Consider the following 12,928-nt stretch of genomic DNA (forward strand, 5'->3'; position numbering starts at 1 on the left):
CACAATGGTTTCCAGTGAGGAAATGTCTCCATGTCTTTAGTGCATGCACTACGGCTGCTAACTCCGAATCAAGCGTAGCATAATTCAACTCGTGAGGTTTCAGTTGTCTTGAGGCATATGAAACAACTCTCCTTTCCTGCATAAGCACTGCTCCAAGTCCTCAACGTGAAGCATCGCAATACACCTCATAGTCCCTAGTCTGGTCTGGCAAAATCAACACTGGTGAAGTAACCAAGCGTTTCTTCAACTCCTGGAAACTAGCCTCACACTCCTCAGTCCATATGAACTTGGTATCCTTTTTTAATAACTCCGTCTTAGGCTTCGTAATCTTTGAGAAATTCTCAATGAATCTCCGGTAGTATCCTGCGAGTCCAAGAAAACTCCGGATCTCTCCAACTATTGTTGGTGCCTCCCACTTGGTCACGGTATCAACTTTAGTGGGCTCTACTGCTATACCTTCTCCGGATATAACGTGTCCGAGGAATCCTACTTCCTTCAACCAAAACTCACATTTGCTGAACTTGGCATACAACTGATGTTCTCTGAGCTTCTCAAGTACCAATCGCAAATGCTCCTTATGCTCCTCTTCACTTTTCGAGTAAACCAGAATATCATCAATGAACACTACGACGAACTTATCCAAGAACTCCATAAACACTTTGTTCATCATGTTCATAAAATAGGCAGGTGCATTAGTCAGACCAAATGACATAACGGTATACACGTACAACCCATACCTGGTTGTAAAAGCTGTCTTAGGTATATCCTGTTCTCGAATCTTCAACTGGTGGTATCCTGATCGCAGATCGATCTTGGAAAATACCTTAGCTCCTTGCAATCGATCAAACAGATCATTGATCATTGGTAGTGGGTACTTGTTCTTGATGGTTACTTCATTCAATCCTCGATAATCAACAACCATCCTTAACGATCCATCCTTCTTCTCCACTTGAAGTACTGGCGATCCCCAAGGCGAAGAACTTGGGCGAGTATATCCCTTATCCAATAACTCCTTAATCTGCTTCTTAATCTCCACCAAATCCTTTGCAGGCATCCTGTATGGTCTGTTTGATATTGGCCCTGTGCCTGGCAATAGCTCAATCAAAAACTCAATATCTCTATCCGGTGGCATGCCTGGCAACTCTTCTAGAAATACTTCAAGGAAATCCCTTACCACTGGTACTTCCTCCTGCACAACTCCTGTTAAAAAATTTACTTGAGTCCCTTTTGGCACATGTCGGGATACATACTTGATCCTTCTCCCTTCTAGGGTAGTAAGCAAAATTGTCTTACTGGCGCAATCGATGTTTCCTCCATACATCGACAGCCAATCCATACCCAGAATTACATCCAATCCTTGTGATTCCAAAATGATTAAATCCGAGGGAAACACATGCCTACCTATACTCAGTGGCACTTGGAAACATCCTTGACTGTCCATATACTCCGCTCCTGGTGAGCTTACTAGCATAGGTGTTCTAGGAACCTTAGTGGGCAGGTTATACTTATCCACAAATCCCCTTGATATGTATGAATGTGATGCACCAGTATCAAAAAGAACGAGTGCAGTAAACGACTTAACCAAAAACTTAGCAATTACGGCATCCGGTTGCTCTTCAACCTCCTCCACATTAACATGGTTCACGTGTCCCCTGTTGAAAGGGTTCGGCTTCTTCCCAGAGCTTCCTTTGCCATTCTGGCCTTCAGGACATTCATTGGTATAATGTCCGGTCTTCTAACACTTAAAGCAAGTGACTTGGCTTAGGTCTTTCTTGGCTGGGGTTGATGGGTTGGTACGGTTCTGGCCATTGCTTCCTCCATTGCCATTACCATTCTTGGTGCCATTGTGATTGTGCGAGCTACCTCCTCCATGGGTATGCTGAAAATGTCCTCCCGATCTAGGGGTAAAATGTGGCGTCTGCTGAGCTCCTGAATTGTACTTCCCTTGTCCATACTTCCTCTTGCGGTTCTCAATTTGCTGTTGCTTGCCTTCAATCATAAGAGCACGGTCTACCAACTCCTGGTAGTTGTTGAAGGTTGCTACCATCAACTGCATGCTCAACTCATCATTCAGTCCTTCCAGAAACTTCTCCTGCTTAGCTGCATCCGTAGCAACGTCATCTGGGGCATAACGTGCTAATTTACTAAAGTCCTCCACATACTGGCCAACTGTCCGTCCTCCTTGGCGCAAGTTGTGAAACTCATGCTTCTTCATGGCCATAGCTCCTGCTGAAACATGGGCAGTATGAAAAGCCTGCTGAAACTGGTCCCAAGTGACAGTGTCGACATGGAAAGTGGCTGTGAAATTCTCCCACCATGATGCTGCGGGTCCTTCAAGCTGATGTGCGACAAACTTCACCTTCTCCGCATCTGTGCATCCCGCTGTGGTCAACTCTCTAGCTGTCTTGCGGAGCCAATCATCTGCTACTATCGGCTCGGTGCTACTGGAAAACACCGGCAGATTCAGCCTAAGAAAACGGGCTAAGTGATCAATAGGTGGTGGTGGTGGTGGTGGGTTGTTGTTGTTGTTCCCCTGATTCTGATTCTGAACTAGCAACTACATCAATGTGTTCTTCTGCTGGATCAACTGGGTGAGCTCCGGTGGAAAGGTAAATCTGGGGTCACGTCTCGGAGGCATCTAAGGGTTTAGAAAAGGTGAGATTTAAGAATAGAGGGGGTCTAAAGAGAAAACACTACCCATATGCACATGAGGAAAAAGCAAACAATTCACTTCATTCAATCAAACAAGGGCATACAATCGATCTAACTATCGCAAAAGTGCTCAGACTACTGTATTTACATGGTGGACTACTACTACTGATGAGGTGGTCTACTAGATATATTCTTCGGTTGCAGACTCCATGATATCTGCTCCTGCTTCATCAACATAGTCATCATCGCTATCATCTGGATTTGAGTCGGTGTCGTCGATGATGATGTAGTCTTCCGGGCGAATATCCTTGGGTTCTTCGTCTTCATCTACTAGTGTAGGGCCTCCCATAAATATTCCGATCTTGTTGATTAGATCATCATTCTTCTCCACCAATACTTCAATTTCTTCTTCATAATCTTCACGTGTAGCCTTAAGTTCTTCCTCCAGTTCCTTGATTCTTGTCTTAGCCTTCTTCAGGTCTATCATGTCGGCACACATCTGGTTCTCCTGTCATCGAATATGCTAGTTTAATTCCTGGATAAAAGCTGCAATTGATCTATCCCTTCTGGCGCTGATCATCTCCCAGTGCTCATCTCGGCGCCCACAAATCTGGTAGATAGTATCCTTGAGATCATTGCGGTAGACTTCTCCAATGCATCCCATGGCGATGTGATCTGCCATGCTCTTTCCTAAACTCCAAGTTGGTGCATCAAAAGAAAACTCTATGGGCTCAGTGACTGGCATGAACGTCCTTCCTGGAACTTGAACTTGAATCATCTAGCGCTCTTCTTCAGGTAAAGTGGCGTTGTAGGTTCCAGTGAAGCTTGGTACTCCTATGTTCAGGTATCTAGTGACTTCCTTCAAGTGACGTCCAAAGGGTGTATCTTCACCCGGTTGCGTGAATTTGTTCCTTGCATCCGCCATCCTAAAGAATAGAAAAGAGGAGAGGTCAGAAGAGAAGAGAGTGAATAGTGATCTAGGTCTTTAGCTTAGTGGTCGTGTCCTACAGTCAGCGTGTGCTCTGATACCATCTCTGTAGCGACCAGACCTCAAACGGTCTGATCTCTGTGCTCAGGTGTCATCCCTGGATCAGTAATGCTGACACCACACAGTACTCGGAGGATTTATAACAGAGTAGCAATCACACACTTATTACATTGAGTGTCTCCATAGAGAACTTATTACAATAAATATGGCTTAAGGCCATCTAATAACTATAACAGCGGAAGGCTTGGAAGATAAGTGAGTCCATCAACTCCAACGGCATCACTCAGTATAGAACCACGACCTAAAAACTCCTTAATCATCGTCTGAAAAGTCTGTAACATTAAAATTGCAGCCTGAAATGGGTCAGCACATGGAATATGCTGGCAAAGTAGCACATAGAGAGTAATGGAATGAAACAGCTATACTATATGCATATTTGGCTAGTGGAAAGCTCTATGGTTACAGTTTTGCGTAAAGCCAATTTTTCCCTACTGCAAAGGAATAAATTTTATTTAACTATCATGGTAGTTGTTAAACATTGAGAATGGTTGACAGCATTCTCAATCCCAATTAAGCATCATCATTAAACAAAACCCAACAAAATTAAATTTTAGAGTAACATGTTGAGATTCACATGATAATCCAAGTACTAGATACTCAAGCTGTCCATAACCGGGGACACGGCTAATCATGATTAGTTTATACACTCTGCAGAGGTTTGCGCACTTTTCCTCACAAGACTCGATCGCCTCCATTTGGTTTCTCGCACTACATGGTGTTTGAGAAGACGGATGACCGAGACATAGTTTTTCAGAAGCGCTAGCACCTTACGATGGATAGACCGTTACACCTACTTTCCCCTACATCTGCTAGTCTACCCTGTAAGAGTTCGCACGACTTAATCAACTATGCTAGAGCCCATAATAGCTTGTGGCTGCACACGAAAGTTTCTAGTATGAAAAATCACATGATCCCTTTGGGCCTGGGTGGCGGTACATAAAGAAAAACAGGCAATCCTGGAATACCCAGGTACCTCAATCCACCCAGATGTGTGTTTAAGTTGCCACCTTAGATAAACCATTAATTAACAAACTCATATCTGTCATGGATATCACTCACCCAATCCACGTCTACTAGCATAGCATAGCAATAGTAAGCAAACGTAGAAGTAACTCCCAAAGGTTTGAAAATAAACAGGTAATAGGTACTACCTCAACTACTTCTCATCCCACAATTTAATTAGATCCTAATCATGCAATGTTTGAGGATTGATCTAATGCAATAAAACTGGGTAGTAGAAGGTATGATCAAAGTGTTACTTGCCTTGCTGATGATCCGCGAAACCTAGAGATTCAAAGTAACACGCGGCGCACTCCGGGTATTCTATCGCAGACAAACAAACAAGCATACAATAAGTATTCATCTAATGCACAGGTAAAACTCAAATAAGAGATCTAACCAGAAGGTTCAACTTAGAACTCCGGTTTGCAAAAAGAATCAAATCAAACGAAGCAACGAAAGTCAAACGGCAAAAGAAACAAGCTTCGTTTACTATTCTGGATCTAGGGCAATTTTTATAGTGGAAAAAACTTGTTTAAGTTGGTTAAATGGATAGAGGGTTTCGAGACGAAACTCCAGGTGCTTGAATCGCCTGATTCCGATAAACGAGCGAAAAGTTATACTAAAACGAAAATTGGATCAGGAATCGCGATCAGAAAAATCGCGGATTTAATCCGAGAAAAAGAAAAATGACGAACGTTCACTAGAACGAACGAACAGACGAACGCTCGCTAAATACATAACCCGGAAAAACCGATTAGGTCATGAGACCTATGTTTGTAATATCTCGCTCCTCGGAGCCTAATAAATAAATACTTGAGTCGTAGAGTCATGTTGTGATGCCATGTTGTATTTGCACATATCAAGCATATTGTGTGTATGTTATTGAAATGCTTGGTATGTGTGGGATCTGACTATCTAGTTGTTTATCCTTAGTAGCCTCTCTTACCGGGAAATGTCTCCTAGTGCTTCCACTGAGCCATGGTAGCTTGCTACTGCTCCGGAACACTTAGGCTGGCCGGCATGTGTCCTTCTTCGTTCCTGTGTCTGTCCCCTCGGGGAAATGTCACGCGATGAATACCGGAGTCCTGCTAGCCCAGTGCTACAGCCTGGATTCACTCGCTGATGACCGACACATTCGAAGCTGGGTCATGGATGCCTGTCCCTGTAAGTTTGTGCCACTTTGGGTTTATGACTAGCCATGTCAGCCCGGGCTCCTTATCATATGGATGCTAGCGACATTATCATATACGTGTGCCAAAAGGCGCAAACGGTCCCGGACAAAGGTAAGGCGACACCCGTGGGGATACCGTGCGTGAGGCCGCAAAGTGATATGAGGTGTTACATGCTAGATCGATGTGACATTGAGTCGGGGTTCTGACAGCGTTGGTATCAGAGCTTGACTGCCTGTAGGATTACCAAGCCAAACTGGTCGAAGTTGAGTCTAGAAATTCTTTAGCTATATAAGGGAATTGATTATGGGATGGAACGTAAGGCTCTTTTTACTCCTTATACCTCATGCCCTTCTGATCTGAGTCATCTTATCTTTCCTACGGGGATTAAGAACTAGGCTATCTCTTCTCTCTATCAGGATCACGTGTTACTAATCCGTAGTCCTATAGGATTGATGGTTCTGAGCTTAAGTTAAGTTCCTACTATCTTCGGTATGTTCATAGTTGATCTCAGAACCTTGATATTATGATGATCGAGTGGTTATGCCACCATTTTGTAGCATGTCTCAAATCTTTTGAGCATTTACAGCCGTTATGCTGTCTGAGTCATTCCAGGTTTCTAAATAGTCTGATGCATTTGCAAATCCTTTCTTTCCGTTCCCGATGTCCCTTATGGTCACAATAAGCACACTAACCGGTGCGTTGAGGTAATTTATTGCCTTGACATATATGTTGGAGTTCCTATTATGACCCTAAGTGCTTAGAGGATCATCTAGTGGTCTAGCCATGATCTGTGTTTCCAGTGTGATGATTCTGGCCGTCATTATCGAAAGCATCCCGTGATGCCATTTAGTTAGTAGGCATTCTATTTCTGGGTTCTTGAACCCGAGATTCACTCTACTTACTTCATGTTGATAGTGTTGCTAGCTCCTTTAGCAAATTAGTAACTTTTGCATTAGTCCTCGAGGTCCATGGTATTTTCCTTCTTCCAAATACTATGAACCACTTATGGCAGTAGTTTGTTGGATCAAAAGATCATAACAGGAGTGCTCTCGATGGGTTCTCTATTCTATGTTGCGACTCTGCCAGTCCTAACCTTCTGCATGGGTTATCCGGAAGAATTATGTTGAACTTGGTTCGACATACTAGTCCATGCATCCACAACTCAGAAAAACATATGTTCTTTTGAGTTGTCCCCCTTTAGTTGTCTTCTGACCGTCGTCTATCAATTGATAGTCAAGAGTATGCGTGCGTTCATTCATCGATGCCTATTACTCTTGTGGTCCATCAAGCCACTCTATTCCGGAATGACTAGGAGAAACAAACTCCAGTACCTTGTCCATTTCCAGGATTGGGTCAAAGCAGTCGTACTCCGCAGATCAAATTGCTAATCTTGCTTTTGCTCTGTTCCACCTTGGAGTATTACCATCTTTATATCAAGAATGTCATGGGAATTGTACACCATCCTATGAATTCTTGGTACAGTGATACTTCTTGCCATCATTGTTCATTCCTCGATTCCTGTGTTATTGTAACCGGAATGCCGACAAGTGAATCATGGTGTGTGAAATCAATACTCCTAGCAACTCCGTTGCTTGGTAGTTAAATGGACGATAACCTCATTCTTAGCGTGTTGATTATTGAATCGTCACCCTAAGGTTGATTGTGCTACCTAGTCCTTATTTCGGTGCACCCTTCGATTGATGAGTTAGGATCTTGTCAAGTCCTCACTCATTTGATCATATCATCTTGCCCTCAAAAGCAAGATTGTTCTCGAGCTTACTAACATATTGGTGGTTCGTGATTTTCCGAATATCTTCTCGGAAGTATTACCAGGTTGTCACCTGACTGTTATGTTGAGCTCGTGATCAAGTTGGTTTTCCAATAAACCACTTTTTCTCCAAGAATCTGTGTTAGATACCCCTGAGCTAGTTTGTTAAGCCAAACAACAACTTGGAGAGTTGGAAGATAAAAGCTTACCTGACTTAGTTCATTTCAAAGGGATATCCTTTGTATGTGTGTGTTGAAGAAAGTTGATATTTCATCGACTGACCCTCGTGATCAGTTAATGGACCTATCATCTTGTCCAACCTTTGATTTGGGTGTGGGCTATCCTCAAATCAAGTCAGAACCAACGATGTTCGTAATGTTGTCTTACTCGTGGTTTTTCCTCGGGCATACACCATTATATTCTTTGGTCTGACCAATGCTATCACCGTGTTCACTTAACTATGGAATTCTTTTTAAAAGGAAACCCGGATGAATTGTTGTTGAGCCCATTGACAACATCCTTATCTCCTCCATGATTTTGTTGAACATTAAGCTAGTGTTGGAAACTCTTGAAAGCATTTCTTCATGCTAGTTCATGAAGCATATGTTCGGATGTAAGAAGTGACTTCCTCCAGTTCATATGCATTTGATGCAAGTTGCCGCCGTTGATTCGAGAAAGTCAATGTTGTTTCCTTTGGAATCATCCCAAATCAGTCATGCATACATGCGAAGTATTCTGTGGTTCGAAGACTTGCAACCTCCATTCTATATGTGTCCCTAGCACACCAAGCCACTGATTGATTTGTTCAAGGTTAATAAGTTCTAAGTGCTAGTCCCGAAGGTACCAGACGGATTTGTATAAAACTTCGATATCCTCGATGATGGTTCCCCTCCTGAACTCGGTAGTGTTTTATTATAAGACTACTTTGTGGTCATGCTTGTCTGGGACAACGTGTTCACATGTTTGTAGCAGAACCAGCTCATGTTTTGGAGCTTACTATCGTAGTTCATTTCCCGAGAATCTCGCAACGTCATCTCGTCGATTTGTGTTGCAAACTTTCGTTTTTCTTCCTAGACTCGATGAGTCTGGAATATCCTGACACCAACCAGATCTGAATCTCAGGCAGATGTGATGGTTGGAACATTTCCCAAGAACTATAATATTGGTCTCTCGATAACCGGTAAGGTGGATGTCGTGGCCAACACACCCATCCGGTAGACCTATTATTATAGTATCTTGTTTGAGGAAGTTGGCCACCTCCCCATAAGGACTTCGTAGGATTTACCCCCTAGCTAGGCCTTATGATTTTAGTGTTTCCGAAGTACGACCTTTACCTGATGTTCTAGATACCAGACCATTTCAAGGAATGGGATACGCTAGTACATCAAGGAGAACATTAGAAGCGGAGTGCTAAATATCTCTCGGTCGATCATCCAGATTTCGTACCCTTGGCCTCGCTAAGGTGAAATATGAGAAAGTGTTATCCTCCTTTGCATCTGCATCGTCCATCGCTAGTCATCATGGTAGTATGTTGTGTTGTCAGCACCCTTGACATGGATGTTGGTAAAACCTTGATGATTATGGAAATGCTCAAGTTCTTGAGAGCACGCACAAGCGCTAGGTGTTATCATCGACACTAATTGGGATGCTCTCAGTTTCCTCGGCAATGCTATGACCTTTTCAAACAGTGAATTCACTCTCTATTGATGGCTTCTTCCCCAGTTACCAGAATCATTCCCAGCATTTGCATTTTGTTCCCAGCTTGCACCGCCACTGTGCCATTCTACCATGGGTCTCTTCCATTTCTGGTGGTAAGCAAATTCATCCATTACGTTGTCTTCAACAAGGTAATCCACATCATCCAAGTCCGAGTATGCCATTCTACCGACCTCCTCCAAATGATCGATTGTGTTTTGCCTTAAGCTGGTATAAAGAGTTTCAATGATCCTGAATCAAAGGTAATTCTTTTTGCCACTTAAGGGGATATATCTACGAGTCACCATCCCTAAGGTGCCTCGTTGTGGTATCATGGCAACTCAACTCCTCGCTGCGCTGACAACCGTTTACCACCCTGTTAAGTGTGGAATTGTAGTCTACCTGGTAAACCTCCGTCATTTGTTCCACTCCTTTCCGCTAGAGGTGTGCTTCGTCTCTCAGCTCAAGAGATGTTGCTATGTCTCATTCCGTGAGTTAATCATGAGTTGTTCGACCTTCGAGAAGAACGATTCTTTTAGGGTCTTTCCTTCCTCTCGTTGTCATGATAGTTGGAGTTCTCAGAGCAAGACTTTGAGACAATGATGGTGAACGAATCAACGTTCAGTTGAAGTGCAACCTGGATCGTGAAGATTGTGCTAGTTTGCGTTCCCCCTTCACCTTACCCTACGCTTGAATCTCGGGACGAGATTTTTGTTTAGTGGGGGTGAGTTGTCACATCCCTGGTCCTGTTATGCACTAGGCTAGACCCTCATGTGAGCATCATGTTTTAATTCAAATGAAATTTGAATTGAGGAATTTCAAAAGCCTCCGAAGACCTCTAAAAATAACCAACATTTAAATCTCATCAAATGAGTCCAAAGAAATGTTCCTGTTACTCTGTGAAAATATTGGTAAGAGGTAAAATTCAAACCAATATTTTTGGAATCCCAGAATTATTTATTTTTGGGCCTTTGACTTAAACCAATGACATATTTGAGTTGAATTTATTTCTATTATATAATAAATAAAGTTCAAATATTTTTGTAAGTTGCCTGTGACCTTGGACTAGTTCCTGAGCTCACATACAATTTACAGAAAGTTTTAGAAAAATGATTTGATATTTTAAATCAAATCAAAACCAATTGCAGAAAATAGAAAACTGAAATAATTAGAAAAAGGAGAGAGAGAAACCTACCTGGCGCCTACCTGTGCGGCCTGCTGCAGAAGCCGGCCCAGCCCATCTCCACTTTCCCCTGTCGTCTTCCCCGCGCCAGTAGGCAGCGCGCGTGGCCGACGGGCGCCGACGCTGCCTCGGCCACCTCCTGCTTCCCCGGCCACCTCCTGCTTCCCCGGCCCCTTCTAGCGACGCCTGGAGGCGCCACGCAGCCCCCTGGTCCCTCTCGCTCACTCCCTCGAGCTCATCCCCCTCCTCTGTTCTCTCTCTCGCACGCAGCCACTGAACCCATCCGCCGCCGCCGTTCGTTGCCGCTGTGGCCACAGCCACTGCCTCGCCCCGCCGATGCTCTCAGAGGCGCCGCCGCCACCTACTCTCCCTCCTCTCCGAGCTACACGAGCCAGGACGGCCCCAAGACGACGCTTGCGGCCTTCTTCTCCGACCATGGCCGCCGGATGCCGCCGTCCGATTCGCCATCTCCACCGCCTCCCCGAGCACGCCGACCTTCTCTTCGAACTCACCGTGAGCCCCTGTCCATTTCCCCTCTCTCCCCGTGCCCGTCCGCGCCTTCTAACCACCGTGGCTGTCGAAGCCGACAGTTCCTCGCCGCCGGCGATGACGCAGACGAGGCTAGAGCCACCGTAGCTAACTCCCGAGCACGGCAACGTGCTCAGCACTCTTCCAGGAGCCGGGCGCGCCCACCCGTGCGACCTGCCGTGCCCTCTAGCGCCAACCCCGACCTCGTCCGTGCTCTGGCCGCCGCCTTGTTCGCCGCCGTCGCCAAGTCCGACCTCCCCAGCACGAACAGATGCCACGATTCGATGCGCGCGAGCCTGGGCATCCCGTAGAGCCCCTCCGCCGCTCTTTTGGTCATCGGAGGGCGAATCCCGACGCTCTCCGCCGTCCCTGGCCTCGCCGGCGACGAGCCTCGGGTCAACTCCGGCGAGTTTGACCCGGGTTTGACCCCAGTTTGACTCCCCTGACTCAATGACAGGTGGGGCCCAGCTCTGTTAGTTAATTAGGATTAGTACTAATTGAATTAGTTAAACTAATTACCCCTGCTGACACTGACAGTGGGCCCCGTGGCTATTTAATTAACTCTGTTAGTCACTTGTGTCACTGACGTGTGGACCCCGCTGGTCAGGTTTGACCCGGACCAGCCCCTGTTGACCTGTGACGTCATACCAACGTCATGCTGACACAATAATTCCTTTCTGGAATTTAAATAAATCTTAAATGATTTAATATTTTCAGAAAATGTCCAAAACTTCTAAAAATCATATAAAATCAACCGTAACTCCAAATGAGATAAATTATATATGAAAAATTCAAGGAACCCATCTGTACCATTTTCATGCATGTTTGAACAATGTTTGTCCTCTGTTTTGGACAAAACAAATAAAGGGCATTTAGATAACCATATATGGAGTTGGAATTTGAATCATGTATTCAAACCAACTTCATTTAAATCATAGCTAGGTGCATTAGCCCAAAACACATTCATATTGCCATGTCATAGCATGCATCATATTGTGCATTGCATTGATCGTGTTTCTTCTGTGTTTGCCGGTGTTGTTCCCCCTCGATAGACGTTGTACCGATGATGTGATCGTTGACACTGATGAAGACTCAATGCTATCTTCAGAAGTGCCAGGCAAGCAAAACCCCCTTGTTCATTCCGATACAATCCTACTCTCTCGCTCCTGCTCTCTTTTACTGCATTAGGACAACAACGACATATTTGTTACTTGCTGCGGTAGTTGAACCCCTTTATCCTCTGCATGACCTGTCATTGCCACAGTAAATAGATGAAACCCACTAGCATGAGTAGGAGTTGTTTGAGCCCTGTTGTGCCTACTCATTCATGCTTGTTTGTCATGCCTGCTATTGCTTAGAGTGGTGTCAGGTCTGATTCATCGGGAATGAATCAGAGGTGTATGAACACGTCCTACTGTGTGTGAGCTAAGTGTGTGAACACGATTTGGTAAAGGTAGCGGTGAGAGGCCATGTAGGAGTACTTGGTGGGTTGTCTCATTGAAGCCGTCCTCAGGAACTGAGTTCTGTGTTTGTGATCCATGATTCAGCTACTACCATACATTGGGTCCTGAAATATGACCCCGCTTGACTTCTTATTCACCCAAGTCCTCTGTCCAGGAGTTGCAAGTAGTTTCTGGTGTTTGTAGTATGCTGGAGGCCGTGCACAGCGCTGACCGGAAGGGTGGGCTGTGATGCGGTAGGCACGTGGCACGGTGTACCGGGCGCCCGTTTGGTGTCTCGGGAACCCTGCACACATCGTTTGGGGCTGTGAGCGAAACTCCGGCCGGATCTCCTCATGGATGGAACCCGAATAGGCGATAAACCTGGACTAGAGACTTTAGTGTTTAGGTAGGTCGTGGTCTACACCCACGTCGGCTTTC

Source organism: Triticum dicoccoides, chromosome 7A (assembly GCF_002162155.2).
Source record: "Triticum dicoccoides isolate Atlit2015 ecotype Zavitan chromosome 7A, WEW_v2.0, whole genome shotgun sequence".
In the NCBI taxonomy this organism is placed as follows: domain Eukaryota; kingdom Viridiplantae; phylum Streptophyta; class Magnoliopsida; order Poales; family Poaceae; genus Triticum; species Triticum dicoccoides.